Source organism: Bos grunniens, chromosome 10 (genome assembly GCF_055505025.1).
Source record: "Bos grunniens cultivar Pamir isolate PY7600 chromosome 10, Bosgru_T2T1.0, whole genome shotgun sequence".
NCBI classification, from domain to species: Eukaryota; Metazoa; Chordata; class Mammalia; order Artiodactyla; family Bovidae; genus Bos; species Bos grunniens.
The window spans coordinates 49,198,999-49,215,964 of NC_141174.1; the positions used below are offsets into that span (position 1 = coordinate 49,198,999).

General features: G+C 40.8%; 1 protein-coding gene across 6 annotated transcripts in view; it reads left to right on the forward strand.

The window, feature by feature from the left end:
• TEX9 (testis expressed 9) overlaps nt 1-16,966 on the forward strand; it is a 231,209-nt gene that overhangs the window by 20,927 nt on the left and 193,316 nt on the right. For 4 of the 6 annotated variants that reach the window (XM_086321123.1, XM_086321139.1, XM_086321121.1 and 1 more), the window contains exon 2: nt 6,616-6,724. The exons of the other annotated variants lie outside the window; for them this stretch is intronic. The gene's annotated coding sequence lies outside the window, so the exon portion shown is untranslated. The remainder of the gene's footprint in view (nt 1-6,615; nt 6,725-16,966) is intronic. 6 annotated transcript variants of the gene reach the window in all.

Genomic DNA, 16,966 nt, shown 5'->3' on the forward strand with positions numbered 1-16,966 from the left:
CCCAAACCCAAGTCCATTGAGTCGGTGATGCCATCCAACCATCTCATCCTCTGTCATCCTCTTCTCCTCCTGCCCTCAGTCTTTCCCAGCATCAGGGATTTTCAAATGAGTCAGCTCTTTGCATCAGGTGGCCAAAGTATTGGAGTTTCAGCTTCAACATCAGTCCTTCCAATGAACACCCAGGCCTGATCTCCTTTAGGATGGACTGGTTGAATCTCCTTGCAGTCCAAGGGACTCTCAAGAGTCTTCTCCAACACCACAGTTCACAGTTCAAAGCATCATTTCTTCTGTGCTCAGCTTTCTTTATAGTCCAACTCTCACATCCATACATGACTACTGGAAAAACCATAGCCTTGACTAGATGGACCTTTGTTGACAAAGTAATGTCTCTACCTTTTAATAGGCTGTCTAGGTTGGTCATAACTTTTCTTCCAAGGAGTAAGCATCTTTTAATTTCATGGCTGCAGTCACCATCTGCAGAGATTTTGGAGCCCCCCAAAATAAAGTCTGCCACTGTTTCCACTGTTTCTCTATTTGCCATAAAGTGATGGGACTGGATGTCATGATCTTAGTTTTCTGAATGTTGAGCTTTAAGCCAACTTTTTCACTCTCCTCTTTCACTTTCATCAAGAGGCTCTTTAGTTCTTCACTTTCTGCCATAAGGGTGGTGTCATCTGCATATCTGAGGTTATTGATATTTCTCCTGGCAATCTTGATTCCAGCTTGTGCTTCTTCCAGCCCAGTGTTTCTCATGATGTACTCTGCATAGAAGTTAAATAAGCACGGTGACAATATATAGCCTTGACGTACTCCTTTTCCTATTTGGAACCAGTCTGTTGTTCCATGTCCAGTTCTAACTGTTGCTTCCTGATCTGCATACAGGTTTCTCAAGTGGCAGGTCAGGTGGTTTGGTATTCCCATCTCTTTCAGAATTTTCTACAGTTTAGTGTGATCCACACAGTCAGAGGCTTTTGGCATAGTCAATAAAGCAGAAATAGATATTTTTCTGGAACTCTCTTGCTTTTTCTATGATCCAGCAGATGTTGGCAATTTGATCTCTGTTTCCTTTGCCTTTTCTAAGACCAGCTTGAACATTTGGAAGTTCACAGTTCACGTATTGTTGAAGCCTGGCTTGGAGAATTTTGAGCGTTACTTTACTAGTGTGTGAGATGCCCTAAAACTTGTCACTAAATCTCCTTCTTGTGAGATCCAGGTGCTTTTCAAGATGCTGCCTCTGTACTGGGTATTAGAGTGAGTGATTTTGTGCATGAGCCCTTCAGGGCCAAGTCTTGGTTTCCCAAAAGCCCACCAACTCTCCCAGACATAATCCATGCTGGTTTTCAGTGCTAAATGTTATGAGGGCTCATTTTCCTGGTGCAGATTTTCTGGGCCATGGAGACTAGTGTGGGGAGCTCAGACCCCACACTTCTCAGGGGAAACCTCTGTGGTTGTGAAATCTCTCCCACTTGTGGGTCACAGCATAGTGGGTATGGATTCTGACTAGACCAAGTCTCTGTCCCTTCTACCTGTCTGGATGTGGCCTTTTCTTTCTATTCTTAATTGTAGAAAATCTATTCTTCTTACTGTGCCATCTTGATCTGGACCCCTCTGGATTTATTATATTTAACAACTATTCAGATTTTTAAAAAATTTTTCTTCTGTCAATTTAGATAACTTGTGATTTTAAAGAAAAGCATCAGTTTTATTTAGTTTGTTAAATTTATTTATATTAAACTACTCATCATGACCCTGCATTATCTTTTTATGTCTATAGGGTCTGCAGTGATGTCTTCCTTTTTCTCTGAGGTTAGCAGTTTATACTTTCTTTTTCTTGATTGGTCTTGCCAAGAATTTATCAAGTTTATTGATATTCTGAAAGAACAAATCTTGACTCTGTTGATTTTTTATTTTTGTCTATTTATGTGAGCTTTTTTTTCTGTTAAAAAATGTTTATTTTTATTTTTGACTTTGTCAGGTCTGAGTTGTGGCACTTGGGATCTTTTGTTGTGGCTTGTGGGCTTCTCTCTAATTGTGGTCATGAGCTCAGCTTCCCTGTGACATGTGGGAGCTTAGTTTCCTGATTAGGGATCAAACCTGTGTTCCCTGCACTGGAAGGCAGACTGTCAACCACTGGACCACCAGGGAAGTCCTGAGCTTACTGTTTTTTTCAATATATGTTTTCACTTTTATTAGTTTCTTTCCATATTTTTATTCTTTTTCTAACTTCCTGAGATGGTAACTTAGAAATTGATTTTTAACTCCCCCCACCCCCGCCAATATATGCACTTAAAGTCATCTTCATTCTAAGCACTGTGAATCAATAGGTCAATTCAGGAGAGAGTTAAGAACACGGTAATTTCAACAGAAATATTTTATTAATAATATAAGGTATTACTGGACTTTACTGGTGGCTCAGACAGTAAAGAATTTATTAGCCATACCAAGGGATTGCAGTAATGAGGGGTTGGTTAGCAAGAAGTAAAGAGGATTCTAAAGAATACGGAAATAGTAGATACAAGGAATAGCTCCTACCACCTATCTCCCCCCCCACTTCTCCCCCTCACCCAGAACTGAGACAACACACCAAAGAGGAGGCCCACTAAGACCTGAGACCCAGACCTTTCTGTAGAAGGCAGAGTGTGGCTCACTAGATGGCAGAAAAGTTACTCTGGTGCATCGTGCTAAGATACACCCTGGAAATCCACCCAGTGGGGTGCCAGAAACAACTTCACAGACATGTCTCACCGAAGGGCCTTTGCTACAGAACATGCCAGGGGAAGCTCTTGGCTGCTAAATGCTGCTGCCACAGTGGACTATTCAAGTTTAGAGTAGGGGAGAGCAATGAATCCTGGCAAAGTTTGCTCAGCCAGCACACCAGAACGAGGAAGCAAAAACTCTCCTCCTGCAGTGTATTTACAGTGCCCTCTGATGGCAAAGTTCCAGTTGGCAAGGGGAAATATATAAAGGGCCCAAACCTATTTTCACAAAACAACCTAATAGGTGGAACTTGGAAGGGAAAGGCAATAAATAATAACTAACACATGCTTTTTTAGCTATATCCTATATATTTTGGTGTGTTTCATTTTCAATATTTGATTTTCATTGTGCTTTCCTGACTACTGGGTTATTTAGAAGAGTGTTGGTTAATTTCTAAATGTTATCAGATTTTCTAGTTATCTATTAATTGATTTCTAGTTTTATTCCACCATAGCTTGAGAACATGCCTTAGGTGATTTTAACTTTTTGAAGTTTTTTCAGACTTGTTTTATGCATACCATATAGTACATTTTGGTAAATATTTCATGAGCACGTGAAAAGAGATTGTATTCTACAGTTGCTTATTGTTGTTCAGTCACCACGTCCTGTCTGACTGTGACCCCACAAACTGCAGCATATCAGGTCTCTCGGAGTCTCACATCTCCTGGAGTTTGCCCAAGTTCATGTCTGTTGAATCAGTGTTGCCATCCAACCATTTCATCCTCTGTTGCTCTCTTCTCCTTCTGCTTTCAATCTTTCCCAGCACTAGTGTCTTTTCCAATGAGTTGGCTGTTTGCATCAGGTCACCAAAGTATTGGAGCTTCAGCTTCAGCATCAGTCCTTCCAATGAGTATTCGGGGTCGTCTCTCCTTGCTATTCTCTGGAACTCTGCATTAAGTTGAGTATACGTTTCCCTTTCTCTCTTGCTTTTTGCTTATCTTCTTTCCTCAGCTATTTGTAAAGCCTCCTCAGATACCCACTTTGCCTTTTTGCATGCCTTTTTCTTTGGGATGGTTTTGTTCACTGGTTCCTGTGAAGTATTACAAACCTCTGTTCATAGTTCTTCAGGGACTTTGTTTACCAAATCTAGTCCCTTGAATCTATTTGCCACCTCCACTGTATAAATAGAGGATTTGATTTAGGTTGTACTTGACTGCTGAGTGGTTTTCCCTGCTTTCTTTAGCTTAAGCCTGAATTTTGCTATAAGGAGCTGATAATCTGTGCCACAGTCAGCTCCAGGTCTTGTTTTTGCTGACCGTATAGAACTTCTCCATCTTCAGCTACAAAGAATGTAATCAATCTGATTTTGGTGTTGACCATTTGGTGATGTCCATGTGTAGAATCGTTTCTTGTGTTGTTGGAAAGGGGTGTTTGCTATGACCAGTGCATTCTCTTGGCAGAATTCAGTTAGCCTTAGCCCTGCTTCATTTTGTACTCCAAGGCCAAACTTGCCTGTAACTCCAGGTATTTCTTAACTTCCTACTTTTGCATTGCAATCCACAGTGATGAATAGAACATCTTTTTTTGGTGTTCATTCTAGGAGGTCTTATAGGTCTTCATAGAACTGATCAACTTCAGCTTCTTTAGCATCAGTCATTGGGGCATAGACTTGGATTACTGTGATGTTATTTGGTTTGTGTTGGAAATGAACCGAGATCATCCTGTTGTTTTTGATGTTGGTCCCAAGTACTGCATTTCAGACTCTTTTGTTGACTATGAGGGCTTATTCATTTCTTTTAAGGGATTCTTGCCCATAGTAGTAGATATAATGGTCATCTGAATTAAATTCACCCATCCCCGTCCATTTAATTCACTGATTCCCAAGATGTTGATGTTTCCTCTTGCCATCTCCTGCTTGACTGTGTCCAATTTGGCTTGATTCATGGGCCTAACATTCCAGGTTCCTATGCAGTACCGCTCTTTACAACATTGCATTTTACTTTCATCACCAGACACATCCATAACTGAGCTTTGTTTCCACTTTGGCTCAGAGGCTTCATTGTTTCTGAAACTATTAGTAATTGTCCTCCACTCTTCCCAGTAGCATATTAGACACCTCCTGACCTGGAGGGCTCATCTTTTGGTGTCATATCTTTTTGCCTTTTTATACAGTTCATGAGGTTCTCACAACAAGTATACTGGGGTGTTTTGCCAGTCCTTCCTCAAGTGGATCATGTTTTGTTTGAACTCTCCCCTATGACCCATCTGTCTTGGGTGGCCCTGCACTACATAGCTCATAGCTTCATTGAGCTACACAAGCCCCCTTGGCACGATAAGGCTGTGACCCATTATAGATTATTACAATATACTGAACATATTTCCCTGTGCTGTACTGTAGGACCTCATTTGTTTCTATTTTTTATTTGGTAATGTATATCTGTTTAATCCCAGACTTCTAATTTATCTATACCCCATGACCCTGCCCTTTCCCCTTTGGTAACTGTAAGTTTGTTTTCTATGTCTGACTCTATTTTGTAAGTAAGTTCATTTGTATCACATTTTTAGATTCCATATATAAGTGACATTTTTGTCCCTATCATTCCTAATAAAACCTTAATTACTTCCAGATTCCATGACCAACAAGACCATACCATGGCTGGACTGCAGCTGAACAGGAATGGCCAGAAAGATCCATTAGTGAGATTTGGTCAGCAGATCCTACAGCTCTGAGGAGCCAGAGCCACTGGGGGCAGATGGCACCCAGGGCTCTGGGTAGGAGAAAGAGCCCAAGATCCTTGGCATCAGGCCTGGGAAGCAAGACCCCAAGGACAGGAAGTCCCAAAGTGATGAGGCAGCTGAGTAGTAACCAAATGGCACAAGAGGCTGGGAAAGGCCTGGGGTGCCTGCTGATGGGCGGAACTGGAGACCAAGTTTGTTGCCCCCACATGTCCCCCTTTGCAGCTAAATTGAGTCCCACCTTAAAGGCTGGCTGGTCTTGGAGCTCGGTCAGCCCCACAGTCCTGAGCGACACATGAATAGCACATGTGGCAGTGGTTCAGAGGGACCCAGGAGGCAGTTCTTGATGATGATTATAAGCAGCCTCATTACCCCCTGACACCTCTAACATAGACCTATAATGTAGCTGTGGGGACGCCCAGATCACAGACATAGTGACATCTGATGTAGCTGTGGAGACATCTGCATCACAGACGTAGTGACGTCTGACGTGGCTGTGGGGACACCCGAATCACAGAGAGTGACGTCTAATGTAGCTGTGGGGATGCCCAAATCACAGATGTAGTGATGTCTGATGTGGCTGCGAGGACACCCGAATCACAGACATAGTGATGTATGACGTAGCTGTGGGGATGCCTGAATCAAAGACACAGTGACATATGACGTAGCTCTGGGGACACCGGAATCACAGACAAAGTGACGCATGATGTAACCGTTGGGGCGTGCATATCAGACATAGTGACGTGTAACGTATCTGTGGGAACGCCCATATCAGACGTAGTGACGTGGCTGTGGGGACACCCAAATCACAGACATAGTGACGTTTGACGTAGCAAAGTATGACGTAGCTTCAAGGGACGCCAGTATCACAGACGTAGTGGCGTCTGATGTAGCTGTGGGGATGCCAGTATCACAGATATAGTGAGGTCTAACGTGGCTGTGGGGACTCCCATATCAGAAGTAGTGATGAGTGATGTAGCTATAGGGGCGCCTGAATCGGACACAGTGACGTCTGACGTGCCTGCGGGGACTCCCGAATCACAGTCGTAATGATGTATGACATAGCTGTGGGGGCATCCTGTTATAGACATATTGACATAGATGTAGGGAGGCCTCGGAGCCCGGGGCTGAACTGGTGGCTGTGGATGACCACTCTTTCCTCATGCCTGAAACTCCTTCCAGGCACAGAGGTGAGAAGCTCCAACTGAGAAAACTGGTCTCTGCACCTAGCAGCTCCCGCTGCCCCTGCTGCCTGGCTGGACAGTTAGCTACTGCCGTGTCCGTGGCACAGGTAGGTGGCCAGAATGTGGCACACACTTTTTATGATTAGTGTATACAGTTGATTAAATTTGTTAGTAATTTTGTTCAAAGAATCTACATAACATATATAACTTTTTTTTTTAGTCTAACATACCAGAGAAGGGTATATTAAACTAAAATTGGGGTTATGTCTATTTCTCCGTTTTTTGTTTTATCATGTTTGAAACTATGTTATTTTGGATGTAAAAAGTCAGGATTTGAATTGTTGCTTTGATGAATTTATGCTTTTATCTTTAGGAAATGCTACCATATATCTCTAGTACACTTCTTGCCTTGAAGTTTACCTTGTCTGATATTAGTGTAACCACACAAGCTTCCTTTACATTATGGTTTGTATGATATATATTTTCATTATTTTGCTTTCAATCTGTGTACTCGTATTTAAAGTGTAACAACACACACTTTGAGTTTTTTTTTAAAATCTGGTCTGGAAATCTGCCGTTTAGTTGAAGTGTTTAATCCATTTGCACTTCATATAATTACTCATATAATTGACTTATTCTTTTAATTTCTCTCGTCTATTCTTTCTTTTTTCTTTCTCTCCTATTTTTTAGAATTAATTTTTTTTAATTCAGTATTACTTCTTTGGGCTTCCCAGGTGCCTCAGTGGTAAACAGTCTGCCTCCAATGCAGGAAACATGGGTTCTAACCCTAGGTTGGTAAGATCCCCAGGAGGAGGGCATAGCAATCCACTCCGGTATTCTTGCCTGGGAAATCCCATAGACAGAGGAGCCTGGCAGGCTACAGTCCATGGGGTTGCAAGAGAGTCAGACACAACTTAGCTACTAAACAATGAAAAATTATTTCTTCACTAGTTTTTCTTAAATTCAGGCTTACTGAGGTATACCTGAATAAAAATAGTGAGGTATTCACCATTTTTACTATATAGTTCTTTGAGTTTTTACAAATACCATCACTATCAAGATGCAGGCATACCTTGGAGATATTATTGCACATTCAGTTCCAGACTGTCACAATAAAGTGAATACCACAGTAGAGTCATGTGAATTTTTTGGTTTTCTAGTGCATATAAAAGTTGGGAGGTGATAAAATTCCAGTTGAGCTATTCCAAATCCTGAAAGATGATGCTGTGAAAGTGCTGCACTCAATATGCCAGCAAATTTGGAAAACTCAGCAGTGGCCACAGGACTGGAAAAGGTCAGTTTTCATTCCAATCCCAAAGAAAGGCAATGCCAAAGAATGCTCAAACTACCGTACAGTTGCACTTATCTTAGATGCTAGTAAAGTAATGCTCAAAATTCTCCAAGCCAGGCTTCAGCAATATGCGAACCATGAACTTCCTGATGTTCAAGCTGGTTTTAGAAAAGGCAGAGGAACCAGAGATCAAATTGCCAACATCCGCTGGATCATGGAAAAATCAAAAGAGTTCCAGAAAAACATCTATTTCTGCTTTATTGACTATGCCAAAGCCTTTGACTGTGTGGATCACAATACACTGTGGAAAATTCTGAAAGAGATGGGAATACCAGACCACCTGATCTGCCTCTTGAGAAATTTGTATGCAGGTCAGGAAGCAACAGTTAGAACTGGACATGGAACAACAGACTGGTTCCAAATAGGAAAAGGAGTTCGTCAAGGCTGTATATTGTCACCCTGTTTATTTAACTTATATGCAGAGTACATCATGAGAAACGCTGGACTGGAAGAAACACAAGCGGAATCACGATTGCCAGTAGAAATATCAATCACCTCAGATATGCAGATGACACCACCCTTATGGCAGAAAGTGAAAAGGAACTAAAAAGCCTCTTGATGAAAGTGAAAGTGGAGAGTGAAAAAGTTGGCTTAAAGCTCAACATTCAGAAAACGAAGATCATGGCATCCGGTCCCATCACTGCATGGGAAATAGATGGGGAAACAATGGAAACAGTGTCAGACTTTATTTTTTGGGGCTCCAAAATCACTGCAGATGGTGACTGCAGCCATGAAATTAAAAGACGCTTACTCCTTGGAAGGAAAGTTATGACCAACCTAGATAGCATATTCAAAAGCAGAGACGTTACTTTGCCAACAAAGGTTCGTCTAGTCAAGGCTATGGTTTTTCCTGTGGTTGTGTATGGATGTTAGGGTTGGACTGTGAAAAAGGCTGAGTGCTGAAGAATTGATGCTTTTGAAGTGTGGTGTTGGAGAAGACTCTTGAGAGTCCCTTGGACTGCAAGGAGATCCAACCAGTCCATTCTGAAGGAGATCGGCCCTGGGATTTCTTTGGAAGGACTGATGCTAAAGCTGAAACTCCAGTACTTTGGCCACCTCATGGGAAGAGTTGACTCATTGGAAAAGACTCTGATGCTGGGAGGGATTAGGGGCAAGAGGAGAAGGGGACAACAGAGGATGAGATGGCTGGATGGCATCACTGACTCAATGGACGTGAGTCTGAGTGAAGTCCGGGAGTTGGTGATGGACAGGGAGGCCTGGCGTGCTGCGATTCATGGGGTCGCAAAGAGTCGGACATGACTAAGCGACTGATCTGATCTGATAGTCTGTTAAGTGTGAAATAGCATTATATCTTTAAAAATATATTGAATTTAATTAAATAATATGTTACTACTGAAGAATATTAACCATCACATGAGTGTTCAGCAAGTCATAATCTTTTTTTTGGTGGAGGGTCATGCCTCAATTATTTTTTAAAGAGTAGTTTTATTTATTTGTTTATTTTTGGGTGTGCTGAGTCTTTGCTGCTGCATGGGCTGTTCTCTAGTATGGAAGAGTGGGGGCTACTCTCTAGTTGTGTTACATAGACTTCTCATTGTAGTGGCTTTTCTTTTTGTGGGGCATGGGCACTAGGTGTGTCGGCTTCAGTGGTTATGGCACATGGGTTCAGTAGTTTCATTCCTGGACTCTAGAGCACAGGCTCAGTAGTGGTGGTTCCTGGGCTTAGTTTGCACTGTATGGCTTGTGGCATCTTTCCGGATCAGGGATTGAACCCATGTCTCCTGCTTTGGCAGGCAGATTCTTTACCACTGATCCATCAGGGAGGCCCATGCCGCGAAGTTGCTGACTGATCAGAATGGTGGTTGCTGAAGATTGGGGTGGCTGTGGCAATTTCTTAAAATAAGACAGAGATGAAGTTCGCTGCATCAGTAGGCTTTTGCTTTCACAAACAATTTCTGTGTAGCTTGCAGTGACGCCATTTGATAGCATTTTACCCACAGTAGGACTTCTTTCAAAATTAGAAGGTTCTTTCAAAACCTTGCCACTACATATTCACAGCATTGTTACCATCAGTAAATTCCATCTCAAGAAACTACTTTGCTCATTCATAAGAAGGCACTCCTCGTTGGTTAAAGTTTTATCTTGAAACTGCATCAATTCAGTCACATTTTTAAGTTCAATTTCTAATACTAGTTCTCTTGCCGTTTCTACCACATCTGCAATTATTTCCTCCACTGAAGTTTTGAACCCCTCCAAGTCATTCAAGAGGACTGGAATCAACTTCGTCCAATTCCTGTTAATGTTGATATTTTGACCTCTTACCATGAATCCTTAATGTTCTTAATGGTATCCAGGATGGTGAATCTTTTCCAGAAGGCTTTCCATTTACTTTGTCCAGATCCAGCAAAGGAATCCCTATCCATGACAGCTATAGCCTTACAAATTGTATTCGTTAAAAAATAAAATACTTGAAAGTTGAAACAACTCCTTGATCAGTGGGCTGAAGAATGGATGTTGTGTTAGCAGGCATGAAAACAACATGAATCTCATGTATCTCCATTAGAGAGCTTGATGACTAGGTGTGTTATCAGTGAGCAGTGATGTTTCGAAAGGCATCTTTTTTTTCTGAGCAGTAGGTCTTAACAGTGGGCTTAAAATGTTTAGTAAACCATCTTGTCAGCAGGTGTCCTGCTCTCCAGGCTTTGTTGTTCTGTTTATAGAGGACAGACAGGGTAGATTTAGCGTAATTTTTAAGGGCCCTAGGATTTTCACAACGGTAAATGAGCATTGGCTTCAACTTAAAGTCACCAGCTACATTAGCCTGTGATAAAGTCAGCCTGTCCTTTGAAGCTTTGAAGCTAAGCACTGACTTGTTTTCTTTAACGGGCAGTCCTAGATGGCATCTTCTTCCAGTATAAGACTGTTTTGTCTACACTGAAAATCTGTTGTTTAGTGTAGCCATGTTTATTACTGACCTTAGCTAGATCTTCTGGATAATTTGCTGCAGCTTCTATATCAGCATTGCTTCTTCACCATGCACTGATATGTTATGAAGATGGCTTCTTTCCTGAAACTTCATGAACCAGCCTCTGCTCACCTCAAACTTTTCTTCTGCAGCTTCCTCACCTCTCCCAGCCTTCACAGAATTGCAGAACACTGGGCCTTGCTCTGCATTAGGCTTCCACTGGAGAGAATGTTGTGGCCATTTTAATCTTGTATGCAGACCACTGAAGCTTTCTCCATATCAGCAATAAGGCTGTTTTGCTGTCCTGTCGTTCATTCCTTTACTGGAGTAGCACTTTTAATTTCCTTCTAGAACTTTGCATTTGTAACTTGGTTAACTGATGTAAGAGGCTTAGCTTTGGGCCTGTGTCAGCTCTCTGTGTGTCTTCCTCACTTAGCTTAATAATTTCTGGCTTTTGATTTTAAATGAAAGCATACAACTCCTCCTTTCACTTGAACACGTTTAGGCCTTTGTAGGGTTATTAATTGGCCTAACTTTAAGATTGTTGTGTCTTGGCAAACAGGCCTGAGGAGAAGGAGCAAGATAGAGGAAACACAGGTCTGTAGAGGAGTCAGAACACACACATTTATTAACTTTGCTCTCTTACATGGGTGTAGTACATGGTGCCCCAAACAGTTGCAACAGTGACATCAAAGATCACAGAGCAACATAACAGATATGCTAATAACAGGAAATTTTGAAATATATGAAGAATTATCAGAGTGTGACAGAGAAATGAAAGCAAATGCTATTGGAGAAACGGCACTAAGAGACTTGTTCAATGTAGGGTTGCCACAACCTTCAATTTGTAAAAAATGTTGTATCTGTAAACTACAATAAAGTGAAGCACGATAAAATAGGCATGCCTATATGTTGTTGTTCAGTCACTAAGTTGTGTCCGATTCTCTGCAACCCCATGGACTGCAGCACACCAGGCTTTCCTGTCCTTCACTATCTTCCAGAATTTGTCAAAACTCTGTCCATTGAGTTGGTGATGCCATCCAACCATCTTAACTTCTGTTGCTCCTTTCTCCTCCTGCCCTCAATCTTTCCCAGCATCAGGGTCTTTTCCAATAAATTGACTCTTCCCATCAGAGGGCCAAAGTACTGGAGCTTCAGCATCAGTCCTTCCAGTGAATATTCAGGGTTGATTTCCTTTAGGATTGACTGACTTGATCTCCCTGCAGTCGAAGGGACTCTCAAGAGTCTTCTCCAGCATGACAGTTTGAAAGCATCAATTCTTTGGTGCTCAGCATTCTTTAGGGTCCTGCTCTCACATTCTTACATGACTTCTACACTTCTTCCCAGAATTGTGCCTGTGCTTCTTTGCAGTGAATCTTTCCCTATTTGTTGATAAATAATCAAGTTATTCCCAGTTTTTCACTATTACGAATAACACCTATAACTTACTACCAAATTTTGGTGATTTTGAATAGATTTGCTAGGAACATTTGCATACAGGCTATGACAAGAGTGAAGTCTGTATGCAGGTCAGGAAGCAACAGTTAGAACTGGACATGGAACAGACTGGTTCCAAATAGGAAAAGGAGTATGTCAAGGCTGTATATTGTCACCCTGCTTATTTAACTTCTATGCAGAGTACATCATGAGAAACACTGGGCTGGAGGAAGCACAAGCTGGGATCAAGATTGCTGGGAGAAATATCAATAACCTCAGATATGCAGATGATACCACCCTTATGGCAGAAGGTGAAGAAGAACTAAAGAACCTCTTAATGAAAGTGAAAGAGGAGAGAGAAAAAGTTGGCTTAAAGCTGAACATTCAGAAAACTAAGATCATGGCATCTGGTCCTGTCACTTCATGGCAAATAGATGGGAAAACAGTGGAAACAGTGGCTGACTTTATTTTTCTGGGCTCAAAATCACTGCAGATGGTGATTGCAGCCATGAAATTAAAAGACGCTTATTCCTTGGAAGGAAAGTTATGACCAACCTAGATAGCATATTCAAAAGCAGAGACATTACTTTGCCAACAAAGGTCTGTCTAATCAAGGCTATGGTTTCTCCAGTGGTCGTGTATGGATGTGAGAGTTGGACTATAAAGAGGGCTGAGCGCCAAAGAACTGATCCTAAAGGAATCAGCGAACCAAAATGGACTGGAATGGGTGAATTTAATTCAAATGACCATTATATCTACTGTGGGCAAGAATCCCTTAGAAGAAATGGAGTAGCCATCATAGTCAACAAAAGAGTCCGAAATGTAGTACTTGGATGCAGTCTCAAAAATGACAGAATGATCTCTGTTCATTTCCAAGACAAACCATTCAATATCATGGTAGTCCAAGTCTATGCCCCAACCAGTAATGATGAAGAAGCTGAAGTGGAATGGTTCTATGAAGACCTACAAGACCTTCTAGAATTAATACCCAAAAAAGATGTCTTTTTCACTATAGGGGACTGGAATGCAAAAGTAGAAAGTCAAGAAACACCTGGACTAACAGGCAGATTTGTCCTTGGACTATAGAATGAAGCAGGACAAAGGCTAATAGAGTTCTGCCAAGAGAATGCACTGGTCATAGCAAACACCCTCTTCCAACAGCACAAGAGAAGACTCTACACATGGATGTCACCAGATGGTCAATACCAAAATCAGATTGATTATATTCTTTGCAGCCAGAGAAGGAGAAGCTCTATACAATCAGCAAAAACAAGACTGGGAGCTGATTGTGGCTCAGATCATGAACTCCAAGTTGCAAAATCCAGACTTAAATTGAAGAAAGTAGAGGAAACCACTAGATCATTCAGGTATGACCTAAATCAAATCCCTAACGATTATACAGTGGAAGTGAGAAATAGATTTAAGGGACTAGATCTGATAGAGTGCCTGAAAAACTATGGACGGAGGTTTACAACATTGTATAGGAGACAGGAATCAAGACCATTCCCAAGAAAAAGAAATGCAAAAAAGCAAAATAGCTGTGTGAGGAGGCCTTAACAAATAGCTGTGAAAAGAAGAGAAGCAAAAAGCAAAGGAGAAAAGGAAAGATATACCCATTTTAATGCAGAGTTCCAAAGAATAGCAAGGAGAGATAAGAAAGCCTTCCTCAGTGATCAGTGCGAAGAAATAGAGGAAAACAATAGAATGGGACAGACTAGAGATCTCAAGAAAATTAGAGACACCAGGGGAACATTTCATGAGAAGATGGGCTCAATAAATAACAAAAATTATATGGGCCTAAAAGAAACAGAAGATATTAAGAAGAGGTGGCAAGAATACACAGAAGAACTGTACAAAAAAGATCTTTATCACCCAGATAATCACGATGGTGTGATCACTGACCTAGAGCCAGACATCCTGGAATCTGAAATCAAGTGGGCCTTAGGAAGAATCGCTACAAACAAAGCTAGTGGAGGTGATGGAATTCCAGTTGAGCTATTTCATATCCTGAAAGATGATGCTGTGAAAGTGCCGCACTCAATATGCCAGCAAATTTGGAAAACTCAGCAGTGGCCACAGGACTGGAAAAGGTCAGTTTTCATTCCAATCCCAAAGAAAGGCAGTGCCAAAGAATGCTCAAACTACCGTACAATTGCACTCATCTTACATGCTAGTAAAGTAATGCTCAAAATTCTCCAAGCCAGGCTTCAGCAATATGTGAACCGTGAACTTCCTGATGTTCAAGCTGGTTTTAGAAAAGGCAGAGGAACCAGAGGTCAAATTGCCAACATCTGCTGGATCCGAAAAAGCAAGAGAGTTCCAGAAAAGCATCTATTTCTGCTTTATTGACTATGCCAAAGCCTTTGACTGTGTGGATCACAATACACTGTGGAAAATTCTGAAAGAGATGGGAATACCAGACCACCTGACCTGCCTCTTGAGAAATCTGTATGCAGGTCAGGAAGCAGCAGTTAGAACTGGACATGGAACAGACTGGTTCCAAATAGGAAAAGGAGTATGTCAAGGCTGTATATTGTCACCCTGCTTGTTTAACTTCTATGCAGAGTACATCATGAGAAACGCTGGGCTGGAAGAAGCACAAGCTGGGATCAAGATTGCTGGGAGAAATATCAATAACCTCAGATATGCAGATGATACCACCCTTATGGCAGAAAGTGAAGAAGAACTAAAAAGCCTCTTGATGAAAGTGAAAGAGGAGAGTGAAAAAATTGGCTTAAAGCTCAACTGAATGTTTTCTGAAGATCATGGCATCCCGTCCCATCACTTTATGGCAAATAGAAAGAGAAACAGTGGAAACAGTGGCTGACTTTATTTTTTTGGGCTCCAAAATCACTGCAGAATCTGACTGCAGCCATGAGATAAAAAAAAAAAATAAAAGGAGGACTTCTAAGTTTTTCCAAATAGAAGATTTTTTTCAGAAATCTTTTAAATTATGTTATGAAGGCTTATTTTATATGACTTTAATTCTTTTAAATATGTTATTTGATTTATGGTCCAGAATATCATTTATCTTGATGAATGTTTCATATTTTCTTGTAAATATGACATATGTTGTTTTTGGTTGAATGTTTTATGAAAATTAATTAGTTTAATTTGTTTGACCTGTTGTTTAGGTCTTCTAATTTCTTACTGACTTCTGGTGTAATTGTTTTGTTGATTATAGAAAGAAAAATATTGAAATCACCAATCACAACTTGGAATTTTTCTTTATTTTTTCAATTCTACTCTCTTTGCTTCTTGTATTCTGTATGTCCATGTGCACTTAATATTTTTTGATGTATTCTTAGTGAATTTATAATTAGTCATTATGTAATTTTTCTTTTTATCTCAGGTAGTATTCCTGTTCTAAGGTCCGTTTTCTGATATGAGTATTGCCTTCCTGGCTTTCTTTTGATTAGTATTTGTATAGGCTCCTCAGGTTCCAATCTGTTATGCCAGCTTCTATAACCACCAAAGACCCATGAGTTTTTCTTTCACCCATTTTACTTCTAATACCTGCACCATATCTAATCTGTAATCCAAGCCAAGAACTAGCCAATTCATCCAGGGAAAAAACTGCTTGCCAGCATGACTTTTTTGAAGGGGTTCTTCCAGCTTTGGAGTATTGTTCAGCCCTTTTTTCTTCCACATCACTATAATGTCTTTAACAATACAATTTAAAGAATTTCTTTATTTTTCTAATTGTTGCATCTGAAACATTGGCCTAATGCAACCTATTAAATTGTATGTATAACTTTATAGTTTGTTAATTTAAGGGGAAAAAACATTGTTCATATGCTTAGCAAGGATAGGACTTTTTTTTTTTTAAAGGTTTACTTGATGTTTGTGTTTAGAAATATGCCTCAGGGGGTTATAGTTCTTGTGTTTTACAGTATTTGAAACTACCTGCCTTCATATTGTGTTGAGAAGAGCTTTAGGAGGAGAATAGCATATAGGACGCTTTGGATTCAAAAGTAAACTGTATTAAACATGAGAATTATCAAAGTTTTAAAAATTAAGACTTGTTTATTATACAAGTATTATAGTGAAGATGGGTCAAGGAGGATTTCCTCCATTATTGAGGAAATCATGAAGATGGCAAAGCTGATTCAAGGAAGATTCTGAGGAACTCAAGATTCCTTTCCTTTCCGGTGAAAGGAAAGCTGAAAAGAATTTGCTTACAGCTGTAAACTAGTGTGCTGCGATTCATGGGGTCGCAAAGAGTTGGACACGACTGAGCGACTGATCTGATCTAATCTGATCTGATAAACTAGTTAATGTCCCGCAGGGCAAGAAAACCTAAACAACTGGGGTTACCTTTATTTCCAGAGAGAAATCAAAAATTAATATCTAATTTTATAGAATCTAGCTCCTGTGCTGTGCTCAGTCACTTCAGTCATGTCTGACTCTTCTAGACTTTATGGACTGTAGCCCGCCAGGCTCCCTATCCATGGGGTTCTCCAGGCAAGAATCCTGGAGTGGGTTGCCATACTCTCCTCCAAGGAATCTTACCAACACAGGAGTCGAACCCGTGTCTCTTACATCTACCTACATTGGCAGGCAGGTTCTTTACCACTTCCCAGCACCACCTGGGAAGACCAAATAGTAAGTCAAGCAAAAATATAATTCCCTAAT